The 23,773-nt window shown below is 37.9% G+C and overlaps 1 protein-coding gene across 1 annotated transcript in view; it reads right to left on the reverse strand.

Annotated features, from left to right (window-relative positions):
* The window catches only part of Galk (N-acetylgalactosamine kinase), a 75,631-nt gene extending 62,102 nt beyond the window's left edge, over nt 1–13,529 (reverse strand). The window contains exon 1 of the mRNA XM_090390378.1: nt 13,463–13,529. The gene's annotated coding sequence lies outside the window, so the exon portion shown is untranslated. The remainder of the gene's footprint in view (nt 1–13,462) is intronic.
* Between the last annotated feature and the right edge of the window lie 10,244 nt (nt 13,530–23,773).

Raw genomic sequence — 23,773 nt, forward strand, 5'->3', positions numbered from 1 at the left:
AAATTAATTATTCAAACTATCAATGTTATTGCTAATTTGAAAAATTCTGAAGGAAATTATGAAGTTAATGGAATATGAAAGAACTTTCATGTCAGTGGCAAGACAGTGAAAACCGAATAAGAAATTTAAGTTCTGATAAAATACGAAATAAAAATTAATTATTTTTGAGATTTTGTCAAAGACAGTTTCTTTAAAATCGAGTGAAATCCTCTTTTCTAAGCCAGAAATATCTTTGAAACCATTGCTATTAGCAGTGCGGAAGCTGAGCGACCTTTCATCGTAATGAATAATATTGTGTGGATGAATGTATAATGAATGAATAATGTTGCAGATTATGATGACCATACATCTAAATGGAAAACCATTGCTTCAATTTGATCCAGATCATTATGTCAAATCATTCCTCTTTAACCCCGCTCAGCTACTGAGCAAAGCAGAAGATTGATTAACAAATATTAATAAAGAAGTAAATTCTATATGGCAATTTTTAGAATAAATTTTTCTTGAATATTTGTGTAATCATTTTTTTTTTCATGTAATCTGATTTTTGTGTACCTTTTCTAGAATAGTTTGTTTTTTATGTAATATTTGTTTTTATATTGTAGAATGTTTTGTGATAGTTTTATTGTTATTTGTGATATGGGAAATATTTCATGTTATTTTTCATTCACAATATTAAAATTTTATCACGAAAAAAATCCATTATATTTCCATAGTTATTAAAAAAAGTTGTGCATGTGCCAAGCACCCACAGTAGATGGTTTTTGTGAAACATCCTTCACATTTATTTTAGGTATTTTGATTTGTATATATTGATTATGAAATAAAAGAGCTTTTTTATTGTAAATATTTTATTGATCATTAAAATTTCCATAATTTCTGGAAGACAAGATACAACGGATTTATGATAACTAAAGCAAGATGTATACTTGCGACTGCAATGTATCTAAATGTCTCTGGAAAACAGTGTCAGTTGAAGTACTGAGCTTGTAGTTGAAGCAACATGCGCAGCTGTTTTGGGCACCTAACAATGGAATGTAACGAAAATGCGAGATGAAACAAATAAATTGTTGAAATACATGTATTTTTGTAGTCATATGATAAACACTTCTATTGTTGCAGTCATATGACAAATAAACTTATATGGTTTCAATGATACTTACTGCAGTAGTAACTTCAGGAAGTATGACTGTGACGTCATACTATTCAAAAATTCTAAAAAGTTAGAACTCCAGACACTATTGTATCCAGATATCATCGTAAGGGAAGGCGTGACGACCGGGTTTTAAGTTTTTTTTTTTTTAGATAGATCTAAGAACATTCATTATACACATACACTTATATGCATGGTTAAGGGGGTAATAAGCCCCATCTGTCCACCCCCTGACTCGAAATATCATACCGGTCACAAAAAATGTGTTGTGCGCTCTAATCACACTACTGGTAGTGTGAGTGTGGGAAGGCCTCTTGTGTAAGCTGCAGATGACAATTCTGTGACCAAAAAAAATTTTACTCAGTAAATAGTCCAAAAAACTGTGAGCCCATTGTTAAAATATTCACAGCTCACCACTGTCTTTACCCTTGATAGTAGTTAAATCTTTAAGTAAATCCCACATAAATATATTATGATCACTGCTACCTAATGGTTACTTTATCTGGAGATTATTAATGCAGGAAGAGTCAGTGCTAATAATCAAATCAAGACTATTAGTTTCTCTTGTTGCTTCTCTAACATGCTGGGATTGAAAGGAATTGGAATAGGCACCTGTAAGGAGACCTGACTTAAGTGTTTAAGGTCTTAAGTGGATTGAGCAAATTAAATGTGGATGGTATCTTAAATCATGCCCAGGCAATAGCATTAGAATGAGTTTAAGCATACAATGCAAGAAAGCAAGCTTATGCAGCATCAGCTAAAAAAAAAAAAACCCTCCATTTCATCCATCCATTCACTCTAAATGCCTGTCTAGCTCAGCCTTATATTTATTTAAGCTATCAACTTCCACAACAACAGATGGAAGTCTGTTCCAACAATCAACTACCCACTGGCTAAAGGCAAACCTCCACACATCTATTCTACAACTTTTTCCTAAATTTGAATCTATGCTCCCTCAGGTACATAATCTGAGCAAGAAAAAGAATCCCATCAGCATTTAGCTTGCTCAACCCGTTCAAGGCCTTATACACCTCAATCAGATCACCTCGCAAGTGTCTAGTTTCCAAGCACAGCAATTTGCAGAACTTGGTAAGAGCACACTATTGTTCCCCCTCACCAATCTTGTTGCCTTTCTTTGTACTCATTCTAGTAATGCTAATTCCAAATTATAGTGGAACAAGTAAATACATCGGCTGTGTTAGGGTAACCAATAATAGGAACAGGTGAATGTATACTTGCATGTACACCAATGCTGGGAGCATAGTTATTAAGTTTGATGACCTTGAAGTGTTAGTCAAGACACCAAAGGCAGATACTGTTGGGATATCAGAGACATGGTGTCACACAGATATAAGCAGTGCAGAATTGGAATTTGGAGAGTACAATGTGTACAGAAAGGATAGACAGGACAGGAAGGGAGGTGTGGTTATGCTGTTAGTTAAGAAACACAAAATCAAAACAAGTGCATCCTATTGATGATGGTAGACAATGCAGTGTCAAGTCTGTTTTGTGTGAAATAAGCACTGAGAAAGAAAAAGATGAGTAGGTGTGTGTGTTATAGGCCTAATGATTCTGATGAGTATAATGAGCAACTGTGCAGAGAAATAGTGGGCCAGCAAATCAGAATGTCTTATAATGGCAGATTTTATCTTTCCAGATATTGACTGGAACTTGTGGATTGGTCACTTACACACACCAGCAAGACTTCTGTGGATTTATTGGATGACTGTTTTCTATAGCAACGTGTTCAAAAGGAAACCAAAAGGGAGTAATACTCTTGATCTGATTATCAGCAGTCATTATTCATGCATTAAAAATTTGCAGATAAAAGAACCACTGGGTGACAGTAATCACAATGTACTGATGTGGGAATTACTTAAAGATGTAACTACCATCAAGGCTAAAGGGAAGGGCTGTAGCTTTTGTAAAAGGTGACTACAGAGGTTTCAGACAGTTTTTAAATTCTGTACAGTGGGATCAACTGATGTTACTAACGTTGAATTCTAACGTTGAATTCTAAATGGGAATCCTTCAGCGACTTAATTTTGGAGGCTACTAAGCTTTTCATTTCAACTAAGAAATACTGTTCAAGGTTTAGGCCTCAATGGAGGTCAGATGAATTAATGAGGCTCGTGGCAGAGAAGAAAAGTGTATGGTATGCATACAAAGTATCAGGTGACACAGAAGCCTATGACAGGTATAAACTAGACTGTATTCAAGTCACAAAGGAGGTTAGGCAGGCAAAGGCAGATTACAAGAAATCTTTGGCAAAGGATTCAAAGAAAAACAGCAAAGAATTTTATACTTGGGTAAACTCTAGAAGGAAAAGAATGAATCAGATTGCACTACTTAACATATACGGGTTGACTATTGATGATCATGCTCAGGTAGCTGATAAACTGAATGAATATTTTGCATCTACATTCACACAAGAGGAGTTATTCAATGAGCGGGAGTGCTAGAAGTTTATCAAACGCTAACAGGGAGCTAAGTGATTTTGTAATAACTGAGAGCAAAGTGGAGGAGAAACTGAAGTTAAACATAAGGAAGGCACCTGGGATGGATGGGATATATCCATTTATATTAAAGGAGGCAGCAAAGAAAGTAAGCAAACCCTTAGCCATAATTATGAGAGCTTCCTTGGACTCAGGTGAGGTAACCATGGACTGAAGGTATGCAAATGTATCACCAATTCACAAAGGGGGTTCTAAAGGTAGTAGTAGTGGTGGCATGTGATGCAAGAAAGCAAGTGTATGAGCTTATGCAGCATCAGCCAAAAAAAAAAAAAAAAAAAACCACACCATTCCCTCCAAATGCTTGTCCAGTTCCTCCTTAAATTTATTCAACCTATCAACTTCCACAACGCCAGATGGAAGTTTGTTCCAGCAATTAACCACCTGCTGGCTAAAGGCAAAATTCCGCACATCTATTCTACATCTGCCCTTTCTTAATTGGAATTTATGCCCCCTTAGGTTGTAATCTGAACAAGTGGAAGGATCCCATCAGAATTCAGCGTGCTCAACCCATTCAAGGCCTTATACACCTCAATCAGATCACCGTGCAGGTGCCTAGTCTCCAGCCACTGCAATTTGCAGAACTTAAGCCTCTCTTGGTAAGAGGATCCCTTCATTCCCCTCACCAATCTTGTTGCCCTTTTCTGTACACGCTCAAGTAAACCTACATCCTTCCTAAAATGAGGCCTCCAGACCTGTACGCAGTACTCCAGGCGTGGCCTGACCATTGCCTTATACAGAAGGACAGTCACCTCCTTCTCCCTGCTAGCAAAATTCCTATATATCATTGACAAAACCCCATAACCTGCCCTGGCAGCCTGTCTGCATTGCTCAGAAAACTTCATATCTGACTGCACAATCACTCCTAGGTCTTTTTCATTTTCTACCACCTTAAGTGTAGTACCACACAGTTGGTACATTTCTCTGGGGGTTACCTCTACCCATATGCAGTACTTTGCATTTGTCAAGGTTAAACTTCAGTTGCCACTTCTTAGCCCATCTGCCCAAATAATCTAGATCCTGTTGCAGTAGCACACTGCCATTACTGTCATTTACAACCCTGCCAACCTTTGTATCACTGCAAACTTTGACATTAAGCCTGATATACCTTCATCAATATCATTGATAAATATACAAAACAACAGTGGACCCAACACCAAACCCTGTGGGACTCCACTAATAACATTAGTCCACGAAGAGCAGCACCCATTGATTACCACCCTCTGTCTTCTCCCACTTAACCATCCCTTTATCCATTGTAGCAACTTACCCTTAATACCATTCTGCTCCAATATGTACAATACTCTTCCATGCGCAACAGTGTCAAAAGCTTTCCTGAAATCCAAATATATGATATCAAAATTATTTTTTGCATCCAGTTCCTTTGAAACCACATCATAATATCCTATCAAATTTGTCAGACAAGACTTTCCCTTAACAAACCCATGCTTTTTCTGAATTATTGCTGCAGTCTTGTCTAGATGATCCTGCAATGCATCTTTAACTAGTGACTCCATTATTTTACCCGGAACAGAAGTTAAACTAACTGGTCTGTAATTACTCGTGTCACCCCTCGATCCCCCTTTGTGAATTGGAGATACATTTGCTCATCTCCAGTCCGTGGGAACTCCCCTGAGTCCAATGATGCTCTCATAATTATGGCTAAGGGTTTGCTTACTTCCTTTGCAGTCTCCTTTAATATAACTGGATAGATCCCATCCACCCCAGGTTCTTTTTTATGTTTAACTTCAACAATTTCTCCTCCACTTTGCTCTCAGTTATTACAAAATCATTAAGTATCTGGCTACAATTCGATAACCTTCTGCCATTTTCAAGCCTTAATAATTCCTCGTGTGTGAATGTAGATGCAAATACTCATTCAGTTTGTTTGCTATCTGAGCAGGATCATCAACAGTCGAACCATCGATGTCAAGTGGACCAATCAGATTCATCCCCTTCCTTTTAGAGTTTATATAAGTAAAGAAATCCTTGCTGTTTTTCTTAGCATCTTTTGCCAAGGATTTCTCGTAATCTGCCTTCACCTGCCTAACCTCTTTTGTGACTTGATTACAGACTAGGTTGTATCTACCATAGGCTTCTATGTTGCCTGACAGTTTATGTGCATTCCGTGCATTTTTCTTCTCTGCCACGAGTCTCATTAGTTCATTAGATAACCATTTAGGCCTAAACCTTGAACAATATTTCTTAATAGGTATGAAACTTTTAGTAGCTTCCACGATTAATTCCTTGAATGCTTCCCACTTAGGATTTACTGTTGGTAACATCATCAGTTGATCCCACTGTACAGAATTTGAAAACTGTCGGAGACCACTGTACTCGCCTTTACGGAAGCAAAAACCTTTCCTTTACCCCTGACGGTAATTAAATCTTTAACTAAATCCCACACTGATCACTGCCACCTAGTGGTTCCTTTATCTGCAAATTCTTAATACACGAATGATCACTGCTGATAACCAGATCAAGAGTATTACTTTCTCTGGTTGCCTCTCGAACATGCTGCTGCAGAAAACAATCATCCAATAAATACCCAAAAGTCTGACTAGTGTGCGAGTGACCAACCACAAGTTCCAGTCAATATCTGGGAAGTTAAAATCACCCATTATAAGACATTCCGATTTACTAGCCCACTATTTCTCTGTACAATTGTTCATCGTACTGATTCAAGTCATTAGGTGATACAAGTAACTATAGACCTGTTAGTTTAACTTGCGTTCCGAGTAAAATAATGGAATCACTGGTTAAAGAAGCATTACAGGTTCATCTAGACAGACTGCAGTAATAGTTAAGATACAGCATGTGTTTGTTAAGGGGAGGTGTTGTCTGACCATTCTGACTGGATACTATGATGTAGTCACAAAGGAACTAAATGCCAAAAATAATTTTGATATCTTATACTTGGATTTCAGGAAAGCTTTTGATTCTTTGCACATGAAAGACTGCTGTACAAATTGGAGAGGTATGGCATTAAGGGTAAGTTGTTACAATAGATCAAGGGATGGTTGAGTGGGAGACAACAGAGGGTGGTAATCAATGGATGCTGCTCTTCGTGGACAACTGTTATTAGTGGAGTTCCCCAGGGTTCGGTGTTGGGCCCATTGTTGTTTTGCATATTTATCAATGATATATTGATGAAGGTATATCAGGTTTAATGTCCAGGTTTGCAGATGATACAAAGATTGGCAGGGTTGTTAACAACAGTAAAGACAGTTTAGTACTCCAACTGCATCTAGATAAGTTGGGAAAATGGCTGAGAAGTGGCAACTGAGGTTTAACATTGCATCTGTCAAAGTACTGCATATGGGTAGCAATAAACCAAGAGAAACATACCAACTTTGTGGTACTACACTCAGGAAGTGGAAAACACTTGGGGATAATTGTGCAGTCAAATATGAAGTTCGCTGAGCAGTGCAGATGGGCTGCCAGGGCAGGTCATGGAGTCTTGCAATGATATATAGGAATTTTGCTAGCAGGGACAGGGAGGTGATTATCCCGTTATACAAGGCAATAGTAAGGCCACACCTAGAGTACTGTGTACAGGTCTGGAGGCCTCATTTTATGTAGAGTTGCTAGAATGAGTACAAAGAAGGGCAACAAGATTAGTGAGTGGAATAAAGTGGTAATCTTACCAAGAAAGGGCTTAAGTTCTGCAATTTGCAGTGCCTGGAGAGTAGGCACCTGCGAGGAGATCTGATTGAGGTGTATAAGGCCTTGAATGGGTTAAGCAAGCTGAATGCTGATGGGATTCTTCCTCTTGTTCAGACTAAGAACCTGAGGGGGCACAGTTTCAAATTGAGAAAAGATAGTTGTAGAATAGATGTGCGGAAATTTGCCTTCAGCCAGCGAGTAGTTGATTGGTAGAACAGGCTTCCATCTTTCGCTGTGAATAGGTTAAATAAATTTAAGTCTGAGCTAGACAGGCATTGTTGTTGTTTGGTTTTTAGGAGCATTAGCAACTAAGGCCATATTGCTCCAGGAATATGCGGTGGTCATTCCCTGACCTTTCCGCATCCTCCGTATTTGGTGGTGACGGGCTCGAACCCCGGTCTAATCAAAAAGCGTGTGCTACACGCACTGCTGCTCCTTCCCACCTGGCTACGGAAGCGCGGACAGGCATTTGGAACGAATGTAGGGATGAAATGGGAGTTTTTTTTTTTCTTTACATTTGTCAATGTTAAACTTCAGTTGCCACTTCTCAGCCCATTTGCCCAACTTATCTAGATTCTACTGCAGTAGTATACTGTCATTAACAACCCTGCCAACCTTTGTATCATCTGCAAACTCCGACATTACGCTTGATATACCTTCATCAATATCATTGATGAATATACAAAACAACATCGGCCCAGCACAGAACCCTGGGGAACTCCACTACTAACATTAGTCCACGAAGAGCACTGTCCAATGATTTACACTCTCTGTTGTTTCCCACTCAACCATCCCTTTATCCATTGCAGCAACTTGCCCTTAATGGCATACCACTACAATTTGTACAGCAGTCTTCCATGTGCATCAGTATCAAAAGCTTTCCTGAAATCCAAGTATATGATATCAAAATTATTCTTTGTATCCAGTTTCCCTTTTGAGCACATCATAATACCCAATTAAATTGCTGAGACAAGGCTTTCCCTTAACAAACCCATGCTGTCTGAATTATTACTGCAGTCTTGTCTAGATGATCCTGCAAAGCTTCTTTAACCAGTCACTCCATTATTTTTCTCGGAACAGAAATTAAACTAACCGGTCTGTAATTACGTGTGTCACACATAGATCCCCTTCATGAAGTAGGAATACATTTTCACACCTCCAGTCCATGAGGACCTACCCTGAGTCCAAGGAAGCTCTCATAATTATGGCTCAGTGTTTGCTTACTTCCTTTGCTGCCTCCTTTAATATAACTTGATAGCTCCCATCCACTCCAGGTGGCTTCCTCTTGTTTAACTTCAACAATTTCTCCTCCACTTTGCTCTCAGTTATTACAAAATCACTTAACTCCCTGTTAGAGTTTGATAATCTTCTAGCATTGCCCTCCTTGAATAACTCCTAGTGTGTGAATGTAAATGCAAAATACTCATTCAATTTATCAGCTTAGTTGAACCATTTTTGTTAAAAGGACCAATATGATTCATTCCTTTCCTTCTAGAATTTACATAAGTAAAGAACTCTTTGCTGTTTTTCTTTTCATCCTTTGCCAAAAATTTTGCATAATCTGTCTTCACCTGCCTAACCTCCTTTTTGACTTGATTACAGACTAGCTCATATCTGCCATAGGCTTCTGCGTCACCTAATAATTTATATGCATCCCATGTATTTTTCTTCTCTGCCACGAGCCTCATTAATTCATCTGACATCCATTTAGACCTAAACCTTGAACAGTATTTGTTAGTTGGCTTGAAAAGCCTTGTAGCCTCCAAGATTAAGTCCCTGAAGTCTTCCCATTCAGAATTCATCGTTGGTAACATCATCAGTTGATCCCACTGTATAGAATTTAAAAACTGTCCGAGACCTCTGTAGTCACCTTTACGGAAGCAAAAACCCTTTTCTTTACCCTTGACGGTAGTTAAATCTTTAAGTAATTCCCACATCAGTACATTGTGATTACTGTCACCCAGTGGTTCTTTTATCTGCATATTTTTAATGCATGAATAATCAAATAAGATAAGGGAGTAAAATTCTTGATCTGATAAACAGATCCTCTGGTTGCCTCTCGAACATGTTGCTGTAGAAAGTAGTCATCCAACAAATCCACAAAAGTCTTGCTAGGGTACAAGTGACTAACCCACAAGTTCCAGTCAATATCTGGAAAGTTAATCTCTCATTATAAGACATTCTGATTTACTGGCCCACTCTATTTCTCTGCACAATTGTTCATTATACTTATCAGAGTCATTAGGCCTATAACACAACCTTCTCTCATTTTCCTTTCCCAGCGCTTATGTCACACCACACTGACTGAACATTGATTTGTCCACCAATGTCAATTGGATGCACTTCCTTAGATTTTGTTTCGTAACTAACAGCATAACCCCTCCTCCCTATCCTTCCTGTAAACTTTGTACTCCCCAAATTTCAATTCTACACTGCTTATATCTGTGTGACACCATGTCTCTGATATCCCAACAATATCTGCCTCTGATGCCTTGACCAGCATGTCAAATCCATCAAATTTATTAACTATACTTCTAGCATTGGTGTATATGCAAGCATTCATGCACCTGTTCCTACTCCTAACAGAGCCCATGTGTTTACTTGTTCCACGATGACTCCCAGTAGTCCTGGAAATCCCAGCACCTTGCTTTCCAGGCTGCTGCTCATTCTAATAGAAACAGTGCAAGGACCACTTTCGTCTCTGCCTGCAGCCACTGTTAATGTTTTAGTCTGTAAATCCCTAAGCTATTAAGTAGGTAATTTATGGATAAGTAGGCTCAAGCTATTAAGTAGGCTGATTAGAGAGAGAGAAAATTAAAACAAGATGTCAGATTGCACTGTTCCATGATATTTTTGTCTTGGGTTATCTGGTGCAAAAACAAATAATTTGTTCAAGCTTCTGTACTAAGAAACAATCACATTATGTATTTGGCCATAATGTGGCTGTTTTATAATTTGGTTGTGACTGATACCTAGATAGCATTATATGTGATTAATGAGACATTAGTTTAAATAAAGTAAAACTGTCATTAGGGTATGATTCACCTCCTAGAACCATCTGGACAGTTAGTACATCTTTCAACTGTGCATGCAACTGAAAAGCAGTTTAATTAAGCAGTTTGATAGAGTGGACAATCCACAGACTGTTTTTACTGTCAGTTGAGAACTGCACCAATAACACTGGTAAGTCCATCTTTCACCAGAAAGTATGAATGTATTATGGGTACATGCTTAATAGGATGGCTCAACAAGGATGGCTTCATGTCTGAGTGAAAACTTTATTTCCCACTATGAGTCTTAGTAGTGGCTGAAGTTGTCAATAATTCAAGAACAATACTACGGTTAAAAAGTAAATAAGGTTTAAATAGAAAAAAAAAAGAGGTTAAGCTTCAGAAAGACTTACCCACAGATTTTTGTAGCAGCATATGATAGCCAGATCTAGCTCTGCTCCCTACTTCGCACTGATTGGATGATCTATTCCTTCCAGTAATTTTGTTTCCCAATTTAAAACCAGCAGTAATGGGGGGGGGGGGGCACTCATTTCCCAATAAATGGTTTAAGTGTTTTTCCACCCTAATAATTGGTTTTAAATAGGGAAATAAATTATGCAAAGGAATAGATTGTTGAATCATCAGAAAGCAGTAAGAAGAGCTAAGCTTATCCACTGCTATGTGTCACAAAGATTCTTGGGTAAGAGTTTCTTTCTGAAGTTTAACCAAAAAACAATGTAAAATAAACAAAAAAGAAAAAAAAAAAAAAAAAAGTAATCAAAAATGCAGTTCATTAGTCAGCAGCACTTGGCAGTCCCAAAAATTTTCTAAAGGGGGAAAGAGGGGTTAAAGCATTGTTTCAGGAATTTAAGCTTTAGTAAAAAAAACCCCATTATTTTGATCATGGGGGGGGCTTATCCCCATAACCCCTATCAGGGACCATCACTAATAGTAGTGGCAGATTTATTGCATAGAGATGTATGTTCAGTGAAAAACATCTCTGTGCAATAAACCATATTTTTTAAAGAAAAATAAAAATAGTTTTTATGCAATAAAAAATATTTTTAAGAAAACAAAAGAATAATAGAATAGCAATTGCTTAAAAAAAAGAAATTAAAACAAAAGAAATATTTGGCCCTACTCCAGTTAATGGTACACCTTTCTAATTGGCTGTGAGAATGGGGGAAAGCAGTGATTGACAGGTTGACTCTGCCCACTCAATGCATCCCCCTCTTTGTTTCAGGCGGGGCACCTCCATAGCCAGGTGGGCAGAAGCAGCAGTGCGTAGCACACTGCTTCTTGATTAGACCGGGGTTCGAGCCTGTGAGCCACCAAAATATGGAGGATGCGGAAAGGTCAGGGAATGAACACCGCCCTGTATAGCCCCGGAGCAATATGGCCTTAGTTGCTAATGCTACTAAAAAAACCAAATAACAACAAGTTTCAGGCAGACGTCACGTGATACAATGTCACTGGAGCGGTATATGCGAAATTTGTCACGTATGGTTTCGTTTGCATGCTGGTTTCTTGTGTGTACTGTTTGATTGTTGCTGCTTGTTAAGAGTTAATATTCTGATGCTGCTTGTTAAGAGTTAATATTCCATTGCTGCTTGGCACGTGGTTGCTTATTTAGTCCTGTTCCATCCTGCAATAAACTGTTTGGTTGTTTTTTTCTTATTTTGTTTATTTCTTTTTTGTGTTTTTTATACAAGCCTACAGGCCAGGACTGATAAGCTGAGTTTTATTTGTATTTCGGTGTTGTTTTCACATATCATTACCCTAGTATTGTGTTGCTTAAGTGTTGTGTCGGTTGCATTCTTTAAAAAAAAAAATTCTATATTGTCGTTTTGTGCTTATGCAAAGAGCAATTTTATTGTTCATTGCATGCGTTCATTGACTTTCGTTTATTTTTAGCAAAAAAAGGTTATGTTTTTATGCAACTTCGGGATGGATTCAAGCAAAAACCGATTGTTGGGCGGAAAAAAAAGTTATAACAGAAGTCATGTTTTTCCTTGACTTTCATTTGTCTTTAGAAAAATGGTAAGGTTTTCAGGTTACCTTTTTACGCAAATTCGGGAGGTATTCAGCAAAAACTGGTCATCTGCTGCATGTCATGCGACTTTGTTTCGTTCTGAAAAAAAAATTAGTTTTTGTGAATTTTCTTAATTTTAACTCTGAGGTGTGTTGCATGACATTTTGTCTTCCTGGAATAAATTGCATTTATTTTAGTTTTTGCTACGCAAAAATGTCCGTTTTGCCGTTAATTTAGCTGTTTTTCAGCTCACACATACTGTTATGGTGCATGACATCCGCCACGTGCAATCGTCGAGAAGAAGAGGGGGAACGCAGTGAGTGGGCGGAGTTACGAACCGTACATCACTGCTTCCCCCCCCCCTTTTTTTTTCTCTCGGCGCCATTTCATAAGGGGTACCGTTATCTGGAATATTACCAAATTTTTAACTCTGTGAAAAGCTCGACTAAACATACAAATGAAAATTAATTTAAAATTTTCTAGGCATATAGAGTAAAGTGTTCGCATGACAATGATAATATACTTCGGCTTTGCTTCTGAAATTGATTAGACCGGGGTTCGAGCCCGTCACCACCAAATACGGAGGATGCGGAAAGGTCAGGGAATGACCACCGTACATCCCGGGGCAATATGGCCTTAGTTGCTAATGCTCCTAAAAAACCAAATAGCTTCTGAAATAAATTTTATATACAAAAAAAAAAAAAAAAACTTATAAAAATTATATATATTTAGTTCATTCATAAATCCCGGTTTCCCCGTCCTCAAATAAATTTTGTTTTCATTCACACGTCGCGATTTCCAAAAATTCAAATTTCGACATCCTGCCACGGGAGAGGGTGGGGGGGTAAAAAATCCAAAATTTGTGATACATTTTTAAACTAAGGCAAGTTGAAAGCACAAAGAAATTGTTATCATTCAGCCAATTCTCCCCTTCCTTCCTGTGATATATTTTGATTTTCCATCTAATAACGCCAAATCACTTGGTTCATTCGGAATTAAATAACTATTTGCAGCTGTATATGTTTTAAAAATAAAATATTCACACAGAAAAAAAGACAGTGTTTTCATTTCTCTCAAGCAAAACTTTTAAATTACACATAGTACTCACACCTCGATCCTTCTCCTATACCTCACGTCAGGTAACACAACGAATAACATTACAAAGTCCACTCCACATCTTGAAGCCGGCAAGCACATGAGTATTTACGTCATCTGCAGACACCTAAACAAAACTTTGCCATCTGGTGGAATTGATATCACATCTCGCTAAAAAAAAAATATGATCTGTAACTTTCCATACAGTGCAACCAACTCACAACCACCGCAAAACAGTTATTATATTTCGGTTACTTCAGTTTTTGAGTTCATAAGTGGCAATAAATTTCTGATTATATGTTTAAAAATATATATATTTGTACAGAAAAGGAAATGACTACATTAACCTATCAATTAAAAATTCTCTCTCTTTTTTTGTCATTATTTGAAAAGTTTGATGTCATTACATGTAAAACTGCCATAATTCTAGAGGCGGATTCAGGAGGGGGGCGATCGTCCCCCGCAGCCTGAATAAAATCGGAGTAAACATGTTTTATGATATTTGATATTAAGTTGTTATATGGTAATTATCGGTATTGTATCTATTTTATATAAAATTAGCTTAAAAGTTTGAGATAAATTCAATTAAATCCTGCTTAGTTTTCAATTACGGTCAATCGCATATATAAGCATCATTATATGACCTCCCGCCATAGGAAAATAATTCGAGTTCGACCCTACATACTTGGCAGACTGTACAATGGTTTAGAAATGTTTGTTATAAAAATTCCTAACAATTAAGCCCCCGCGATAGTACAATGGATGTACTCACCATCCTCCCCACACCGTGTGCAAAAAAGCCTGAGTTCGAATCCCGTCAATGACCTATGAACTACTTTCACAATGATGCCGCTGAGTAAGTATATCTCAGGCGAGAGTTGCATGGTTTTTATCTCTCAGAAGCTCCGGTTTTCGTCCAGCAAACAAGCAAATCGACCACAGAATATACGCAATTTTTAAATACAACACACCCCTCCCCATATTTGGTTGCTTTGGCTCTTAATACACACTAATTAAAGCTAACAGTGTGTTCAAGAAAAGAATTCATTCCTAAGAAAGCACTAAGGTGGTTGAAAGAACAAGTGGTATTATCAGCAGGCAACTGAAAATTATCTGGATTCCTCGATTTCCCATCATCATCATCAGCCATTTTCAATCCACTGCAGGATGAAGACCTCTCCAACAACTTTCCATATACTTCCCATACGGGAGATGAAATAGGTCTCAAACTGACGAACTTGCAGGGGCCTCACATTTACATTTAGTGAGTATAGGCTTGGCAAACCCGGGTTCCTGAGCTGGATATCATCATTCTTCTCTCTCTCTCTCTCTCTCTCAAGGTAACTCGGGAATTTTTTTTTTTTTTTTTTTTTTTTGGCAAGTGCAGCATAAGCCTCAAGCTTCCTTGCGCCATATGGCTAATAATAATAATAATGACACTTCTAATGTGGGCAAAAGATGTGTCTAATGGAGTCTAATAGAATCCGTCTAATTTTATCTATAAAGGTTTAAGGAGATTTAAATAAAAACTGCTTTTCTTTAGCCATTGGCAGAAACAGTCGTCACGAGTAGTGAACTTTACGAAGCCACTGCTCATGGTGTTTATTCTTCTGGAAGGCAGAAAGACAACAAAACTTCGTGAAAATCCAGAACCTGTTCAAAGAAATATCCATCTTGACTACGAAAGCGCCAGCACTATCTGGGGAGCCACCATGGTTGTCGCCTCACTGGTTGTCATTTTTAAAACCTAAATTTTAATTTTTTATTAAAACGTGTACGAGAAATGAATTTTAAATAAGTCCTATTTTTGTAATTAAATTTTTTTAAAAAAATATTTTAGGGAAACAGCAATTTTTCTTTCTTGCCTGAGGTACTAAAATGTCCAGGCACGGTCCTGGGCTTGCACACACTATTCTTTATGTTTCTTTCATGCACAGAAACATTTCTAGAAGTCATCTTTTGTAGGGTGCATGTGCAAACACAGGGATTTCTTTTTTGGCCAATTTGTTTGTTTGTTTGCTTAAGAGTTTTATGGCGCATTACCATCTCTGGCTATAATGCGCCAAGTCAATTTTTGGCCAGAAACTGGCAAAGAGAAAGTGCGTTGTGTGCTGGAGCATCCAATCATTCTTCCACAATTCAGGTATCTTCCTTCCAATTTTTTCATGCAGCTTGTCAGAACTTCAGTATAGTATGTTGACTGACAGTCTGATTTGGGACGTATTGATCCATAATAATTCCTTTAATATTATTGAAGAAAACAAGAAACATTGTTTTCATTTTGACATTCTTGCTTTTTTTTTTTTTTGGTCTGGGGAAATTGTTTTGTCTTCCATTGCACTGACTATCTTTTAGTTTCTGGGTTGTACTGGAACAGCCAACTTTCATCGCAAGTAATTATAACACTCATAAAGTCTGGATCTCCAATTTTTTTCAAAACATCTCACAAATTGGGGGTCTTCGAATTCTTTGATCTTCATCCAAATTTTTGGCACCATCTTGGTTCACATTTTTCAGTTAAAATTTGTGTTTCTTTGGCCGTACTGAATTCTGATGGAACCATTCTAATGCTGAAATGACGATCACTTCTAATCAATTTCCTTACCATGTACATATTTTCTTCAGTTTTCACGAATACCGGGCGGTTTGGTCGTTCGTCTTCCACATTCTCTCTTCCTCTAAAAATGTTTTATGCCATTCAGACAATAGAGCTCTTGACAGGGTACCTTCTTCATAAACTTTACGTAACAATTCATAACTGTCATTACGTATTTTCTTCAGCTTTGTTAAAAAATTGTGTTTAATTCCTTGTTCGATTCTTTTGTCTGTCATTATCCCGACAAGCTACATAAAACACACGGCAATGAAAACCTGTTTTCTCACTGCAAAGCGAATGCCAACTAGGAGAAAGGTTCAAAGTCAACTGCTGTGTCTTAATTTCGCAGGTGTGTAGTGGCTGTGCGTACAGTCTCATTACTTAATAGTCGAACCTTGTAACAGGAACAAATATTACTATCGACTAGCAATTATTCCCTAAAAAAGCTAAACGAAAACAAAATATTGAGACTGGTAAAAGAGTCTAAGAAAGCAAAGATCATACGGTGTAGTACCATGCATGCGTTAAAGGCTGAGAAGATAGAAGTTACTAACAAGAATTATACTTGAATTGTAATTTTCGTCAAATACACATAAAGATAAGCGCTTTCAGAGATCAGAAGTAGAAATGATATAGATATGAGGAAGAGAAGTTGGTCCTGTGAGTTTCGAATTGAACAGTGATTGAATATTCATTGCCAGTGGCGTAGCTACCATGTAAGCAGGCAAGGCAATTGCCTCCAGACCCGGAGTCTTTGGCTGTCTCCTGTTTTTGCAATTTTCATTAATTAAGTCTGGACCCGAACATGTTCTTTGCCTCCGGGCCCGAAACAGGGTAGCTACGCTACTGTTTATTGCTTGTGGCACGTGTTCGAGTTGGCTGATTGGGTGATGTAGCGTTTTAGGTGCATTGGCAAATTTAGCATTGGTAAAAGCGCATGATGCAAGAAAGCAAGCTTATATAGCATCAGCAAAAAAAAAAAAAAAAAAAAAGAAAAACTTTCTCATTTCACCCACCTAGTCGCTCCATGTTTATCTAGTTCTGACTTGAATCTATTTAAGCTATCAACTTCTACAATGACAGATGGAAGTTTGTTTCAGCAATCAACCACCCGCTGGTTAAAGGCAAACTTCCACACATTTATCCTACAACTGTCTTTCCACAATTTGAATTTATGCTCTCTCAGACGATTATTCTGAACAAGAGGAAGAATCCCATCAGCATTGAGCATGCTTAAACCATTCAAGGCGTTATACACCTCAATCAGATCACCTCGCAGGTGCCTAGTCTCTAGACACTGTAATTTACAAAACTTAAACGTTTCTTCGTAAGAGCAACCTTTTGTTCCATTCACTAATCTTGTTGCCCTTCTCTGTACTCCCTCCAACAGCTCTACATCCTTCTTAAAATGAGGCCTCCAGACTTGTATGCAGGACTCAAGGTGGGGCATGACCATTGCTTATACAAGAGGATAATCACCTCCTTATCTCTACTAGAAAAATTCCTGTATATCATTGAAAAGATACCATGAGCTACTCTTGCAGATCGTCTGTACTGCTCATAAATATCTTCCTGCACAATTACCCCCAGGTACTTTTCATTCTCTACCACTGTCAGTGTAGTACCACACAGTTGATGTTATTCTGGGGTTACTTCTACCCATATGCAGTACTTTGCATTTGACACTGTTAAACTTCAATTGTCACTTTTCAGCCCATCGCCCAACTCCTCTAGATCCTGTTGCAGCAGCATACTGTCATTAGTGTCATAAACAAACTTGCCGACCTTCGTTTCGTCTACAAACTTGGTCATAAAGCCTGACATACCATCATTAATACCATTAATAAATGCAGAAACCAACAATGGACCCAACATTGATCCCTGTGGGACTCCACTAATAACATTAGTCCACGAAGAGCAGTGTACATTGATTAAAACTCTCTGCCTTCTCCCACTCAACCATCCCTTTATCCATAGCAACAATTTGCCTCCGATGCCACGTTGCTCCAATTTGTGCAGCAGTCTTCCATGTGCAACCGTATCAAAAGCCTTTCTAAGATCGAAATATATGATATCAAAATTATTCTGTGCATCCAGTTCCTTTGTGATCACATCATAGGATCCAATCAAATTGGTTCTACAAGAATTCCCCTTAACAAACCTATGCTGTGTCTGAATTATTACTACTGTCTTGTCTAGATCATCCTGCAGTGATTCTTTAACCAGTGCCTGCAGTGTTTCTTTAACCAGTGCATCCCTAGAACATGTCTAGAAATTAAATTAACATGTCTGTAATTACTTATGTCGCCCATTGATCCTCCTTTGTGAAATGAGGTCACATTTGCGCATCTCTAGTCCATGGGAACCTCCACTGAGTCCAAAAAAGCTCTCATAATTATGGTTAAGGGTTTGCTTACTTCCTTTGCTGCCTCCTTTAATATAACTGGATAAATTCCATCCACCCCAGATGCTTTTCTTATTTTTATTTTTAACAATTTCTTCTCCAATTTGCTCTCAGTTATTACAAAATCATCTAGCTCACTGCCAGAGTTTAATTTACCTCTGGCATTCCCCTCCCTTAATAACTCTTCGTGTGTGAATGTAGATGCAAAATACTAATTTAGTTTGTTAGCTACTTGAGCAGGAACATCAACAGTTCAATTATCAATATCAAGTGGACCAATCTGATTCATCCCTTTCCTTCTGGAGTTTACATAGATAAAGAACTCTTTGCTGTTTTTCTTTGCATCCTTTGCAAAACATTTCTCGTAATCTGCCGTTGCCTGCTGAACCTACTTTGTGACTTGGTTACAGACCAACTTATATCTATCGTAGGCTTCCGTATCACCTGTAATTTATATGTATCTCATGCATTTTTCTTCTCTGCCCACATGTCTCATTTAGTTCAATTGATATCCATTTAGGCCTAAACCTTGAACAATATTTCTTAGTTGGTATGAAAAGTCTAGTAGCTTCCAAGATTAATTCTTTGAATGCTCCCCATTTCGAATTTGCTGTTGGTAACATCATCAGTTGGTCCCACCGTATAGAATTCAAACTGTCTCAGACTACCATAGTCACCTTTACGAAAGCAATAACCCTTCCCTTTACCTCTGATGGTAGTTACCTCTTTGAGTAAATCCCACTTCAGCACACTGTGATTAGTGCCATCTAGTGGTTCCTTTATCTGCAGATTCTTAATGCACGAAGAATCACTACTGATAATCAGATGAAGAGTATTACTCCCTCTAGTTGCCTCCCGAACATGCTGATGTAGAAAACAATTATCCAGTAAATCCACAAAAGCCTTGTTGGTGTGTGAGTGCCAACCCACAAATTCCAGTCAATATCTGGGAAATTAAAATCCCCCATTATAAGACACTCTGATTTACTGGCCCACTCTATTTCTCTGTACAGTTGTTTATTATACTCGATCAGAATCATTAGGCCTATAACGCACTGCTACTCTCAATTTTGATTTCCCAGTGCTTATGTCACACCAAACTGACTCGACACTGTACTGTCCAGCGATGTCGACTGGCTGCACTTCCTTGGATTTTATGTGTTTCTTAACTAATAGCAAAATCCCTTCTCCCTTCCTATCCTGTCGATCCTTCCTGTATACATTGCACTTCTCAAATTCCAGTTCTGCATTCCTTATGTATGTGTGACACCACATCTCTGATATCCCAATAATATCTGCCTTTGATGTTTTGACCAACACCTCAAATTCATCAAATTTATATACCATACTACTAGCATTGGTGCACATGTAAGTATACATGCACCTGTTCCTATTCTTAGCTTTCCTAACACAGCCCATGTATTTATTTGTTCCGCAATGACTCCCAGCAGTCTTTGGAAATCCCTGCACCTTGTTTTCCAGGCTGCTGCTCATTCCAAAAGAAGCAGTGCAAGAATCACTTGCACTGCTTCTTTTAATGCGGCTACTGTTAAACTATTAGTCAGTGTATCCCCTCAAGCTACAGTTTTCCTACGCGCTTAACACCGCCTTATTAGCATCAGCAAATATTCTTGTACTCTTTCTATTAAAGTGTATCCCATCCCTGTAGAAGCAGTCTCTCCTGTTAACAAGCACAAACTAGCCTGAGAAAAATTCTACCTCTTGAGCCTTGCACAATCTCTCCATGGCCGAATTGATTGACAAGGCTCTCATCATATACTTCCTCCTATCGTGTCTGGGCAGAATTGCAGACACTTTCAAATTCAACCTTAACTCACCGCTTTTTTTCAACATTGACCTGTACTTGTTAAGTAATTCCGCCTTAGGCCATAATGCGCAGTATATAATACGTAATGCAACCATCGTCCAAACCCGAAAGTAGGGTTTGCACAGTGGTTGTGTTCGGAATTGAATCCAGTCTTCTTACTCACAGCATAGAAAGACAATGATTTTAATCAGGGTGCTACCGCAACTGTTTCTTTAATGTTCTCTAAGCTGGTTATGTCAAACAACTACAAGCAGCGGCTAAATAATAAACAAATGCCTCAATTATCTCGATACCTGTTACTGACTTCCTAAAGCCTTGAATGTTAGCTCCATTCACACAATTTATGGCATTAATTATTGATAAAAATGAGAGAAATTTACCTCTATGTTGACTGCAGAACGCTTCCGCGCATCCTCTTCGATTTTAAAAACGAACATAAAACTAGTTTAAATGAATTCTTGTACCTAAAAAACATTAATGATTCGACACATCCGGAATCGAGGTGTTGGAGTTCCTATCCGATCCCAACCTATCGAACCACCAACAAATAACTATGAGCGAAAGGGGACATTTTTGTCAATTTATAAAAACCAGTGAAACAATTTCGAAAATGGTATAAAAAGTAAAATTAACTTAACTTCCTAAAATTTACTTTCCTTTCTTTCAAGGAAAGTAATTCAAAGGAGGGAAAGTAAATTTTAAATTCTACGAAGTTAAGGAAATTTTAACGTTTTAAATCATTTTCGAAATCGTTTCATTCGTTTTTATAAATTGACAAAAATGTCTCCTTTTGCTCATAGTTATTTGTTGGTGGTTTGACAGTTTGGGATCGATCGGAGCTCCATTACCTCGATTCCAGATGCGTCCAATCATTAATGTTTCTTTGGGTACAAGATTCATTTAAACTAGTTTTATATTTGTTTTTAAAAATCGAAAAGGGTGCTCAGAAACGTTCTACAGTCGACACAGAGGTAAAAAATTATCTCATTTTATCACTAATTGACATATAACGTAGAACTTACTGAGCGATGTAGCTCTATCTGTTACTTATTATCTGGCATTAATTAATATGCTATTTGTAATGACACTCAATATTATTAATTAAAACTATCTAGAAGATCCAAGCCCTCGCAATATATAAGCACCGTCTTACCCGGGCCTTTTCACCTGGTGGAAATGTTACTACAAATAGCATATTAATACAATATGCTGTTGTTGTTCTTGGACATCGGCAACTAAGGCCATATTGCTCCGTGTATAATGTCTATAAATTGCGTGTGTTCTGAGGTTGATTTTCTGTTTGCTGGACGAAAAACCCGAGTTTCCGGGAGAAAAAAACCACGCTACCCTCGCCTGAGACCGACTAACTCAGCGACGTTGTGAAAAAGCTCCATATAAAATTCCACTGTGCTACCCACGAGGGCTGCAATATACTGTCTGAATTAGAGTTTAGATCTAAGCTTTATGAACTGCGTAGCAGGTCTCGAGATGAACGATGAAATGATATATAGTACACCACCATACCAAATTGCAATATGGTGGTATATCACTTCATCATTATTCTCGAGTTTAATTTCTAGTTTTAGACTCTCCAAGATCCATTTTTTTTTTTTTTTTTTTTTAATTCTCCACAACCTTGACATAAGAAATGACTATGATTAGGAGGAAAGCAGGAGCATTGAATTTATAGGGCAATATGGACTTGGAAAAGTACTAGAAAAATACTAGTACCAGTTTGTAAAATCGTCGGTAGAACTAGTTATTATTATTATTATTATTATTATTAGCCATATGGTGCAAGGAAGCCTGAGGCTTATGCCACCAGCCAAAAAAAAAAAAAAAAAAATTCTGAATTACCAGGAGAGGAAGAGAGAGAGAGAAAGAAACAGAAAGGAATTACCAAGAAAGAGAAGAATGTTGATATCCAGCTTGGGACGCTGGGTGTGCCAAGCCCATACTCATCAGATGTGAGCCCCTGGAATCGTCCTCCCCACACGGGTGGAAAAGACCAGAGTTCAAATCCCGTCGATGACGTGAGGTATTCTTATGGACTTTTTTCACAACGTGGCTGAGTTAGCCGGTCTCATGCGAGGTTAGCATGGTTTTTCTAGCGGAAATTGGGGGGGGGGGTTTCGTCCAGCACACAGAAAATCGACAACAGATTATACCCAATTTACAGAAGTAAACACGGAGCAAGATGGCCTTAGTCGCTGATGCTCCTGCACCAACAAAAGCAACAGCAAAGGGAGCCAACACCACATTAGTAGATACTTTTGACTCTTTCACAGGTGTTTCCATCATTTCGTACACCACATGTATATGATATTCTGTATGACTATAGCTAGTTCTGCTGGGTTTAGGTGCGTACAGAGTGAAAAAAAAAAAAAAAAAACTCTCATATTAGGGAGAATTACCCCAGGATGCCCGAAAATTATCTCATCTTTATTTTGCGCATAAATTGCGTGCGTTCTCTGGTCGGTTTTCCTGGACGAAAAACCGAATTTCCGAGATAATCTTGCTATCCTCACTTGACTAACTCATACACGGAGTGAACAAAGCCCAAAAATGTTCCTCGCGTCATTGACGGGATTCAAACCCGGATATTTTCGGCCACGGTGTGGGAGGGCTCTGATTATAATTAGTGCTACACATGAAGGATAATATCATCAGTTGTAAATCAGTAAAGACTGGTTTTTCATAATTGGATAAATGCGGATTCCTCGATTGGGATGTTGGAAAGAGGAAAACCTGTGTGGAGGGCACCGGAAGTAACGACAAGAATCATCTTCGCTCAGAGCCATTATTTTACAACATAATGAGCGATAGCGAACTTATAACGTGGCTAATATACGTCTTTCTACTTCACCGTCTGATGGTTGATGCTCTCTCTCCATTTTTTCCTTCGTCACCGTTCATGTTTCGCGATGGTTAAAGTATATATCACATGTTTTCCCGGTTCTCTATAATATACTGATGGTATGCCGTACTACTTTTAGGTTGATAAATGAGAACATCGCTCCAAAAGCTTCTTTATATATATATTTTTCTTTTTTTAACCACTTTTAGTACTCTAATCGCTTTTATTATTAATCTGTATATTCTCACCGCTTTTATTTCTGTGTTCCAGCTTTTATTCTTTAAAAAAATCCTACTATACTGTACCATTTTTTAATCCTACTACACTGTACCATTTTTTAATCCTACTACACTGTACCATTTTTTAATCCTACTATACTGTATCATTTGTCGGTAGTTCAAAGATTTCAGTATGCTTATTCCCTACGGACAAATCCTTTTTTTCCTTAAGATTAGCATTTTAACTAAGACTATTGGTATAAACCAACAGTTTTAGGCTAGACCAAGAACAACATGTGACCTTGAATGTTTTTTAAGCTTATTTTCATTATTTTGTAATTTATTGTCATTAAAAAAAAAGTATGCCTCTATTTATTTCCAAAGTATACCATAATAACATTCATAGAATTCATAGAACCAG

The sequence above is a fragment of the Mastigoproctus giganteus genome, chromosome 2 (genome assembly GCF_048544385.1).
Source record: "Mastigoproctus giganteus isolate SK-2022 chromosome 2, ASM4854438v1, whole genome shotgun sequence".
Classification (NCBI taxonomy): Eukaryota; Metazoa; Arthropoda; class Arachnida; order Uropygi; family Thelyphonidae; genus Mastigoproctus; species Mastigoproctus giganteus.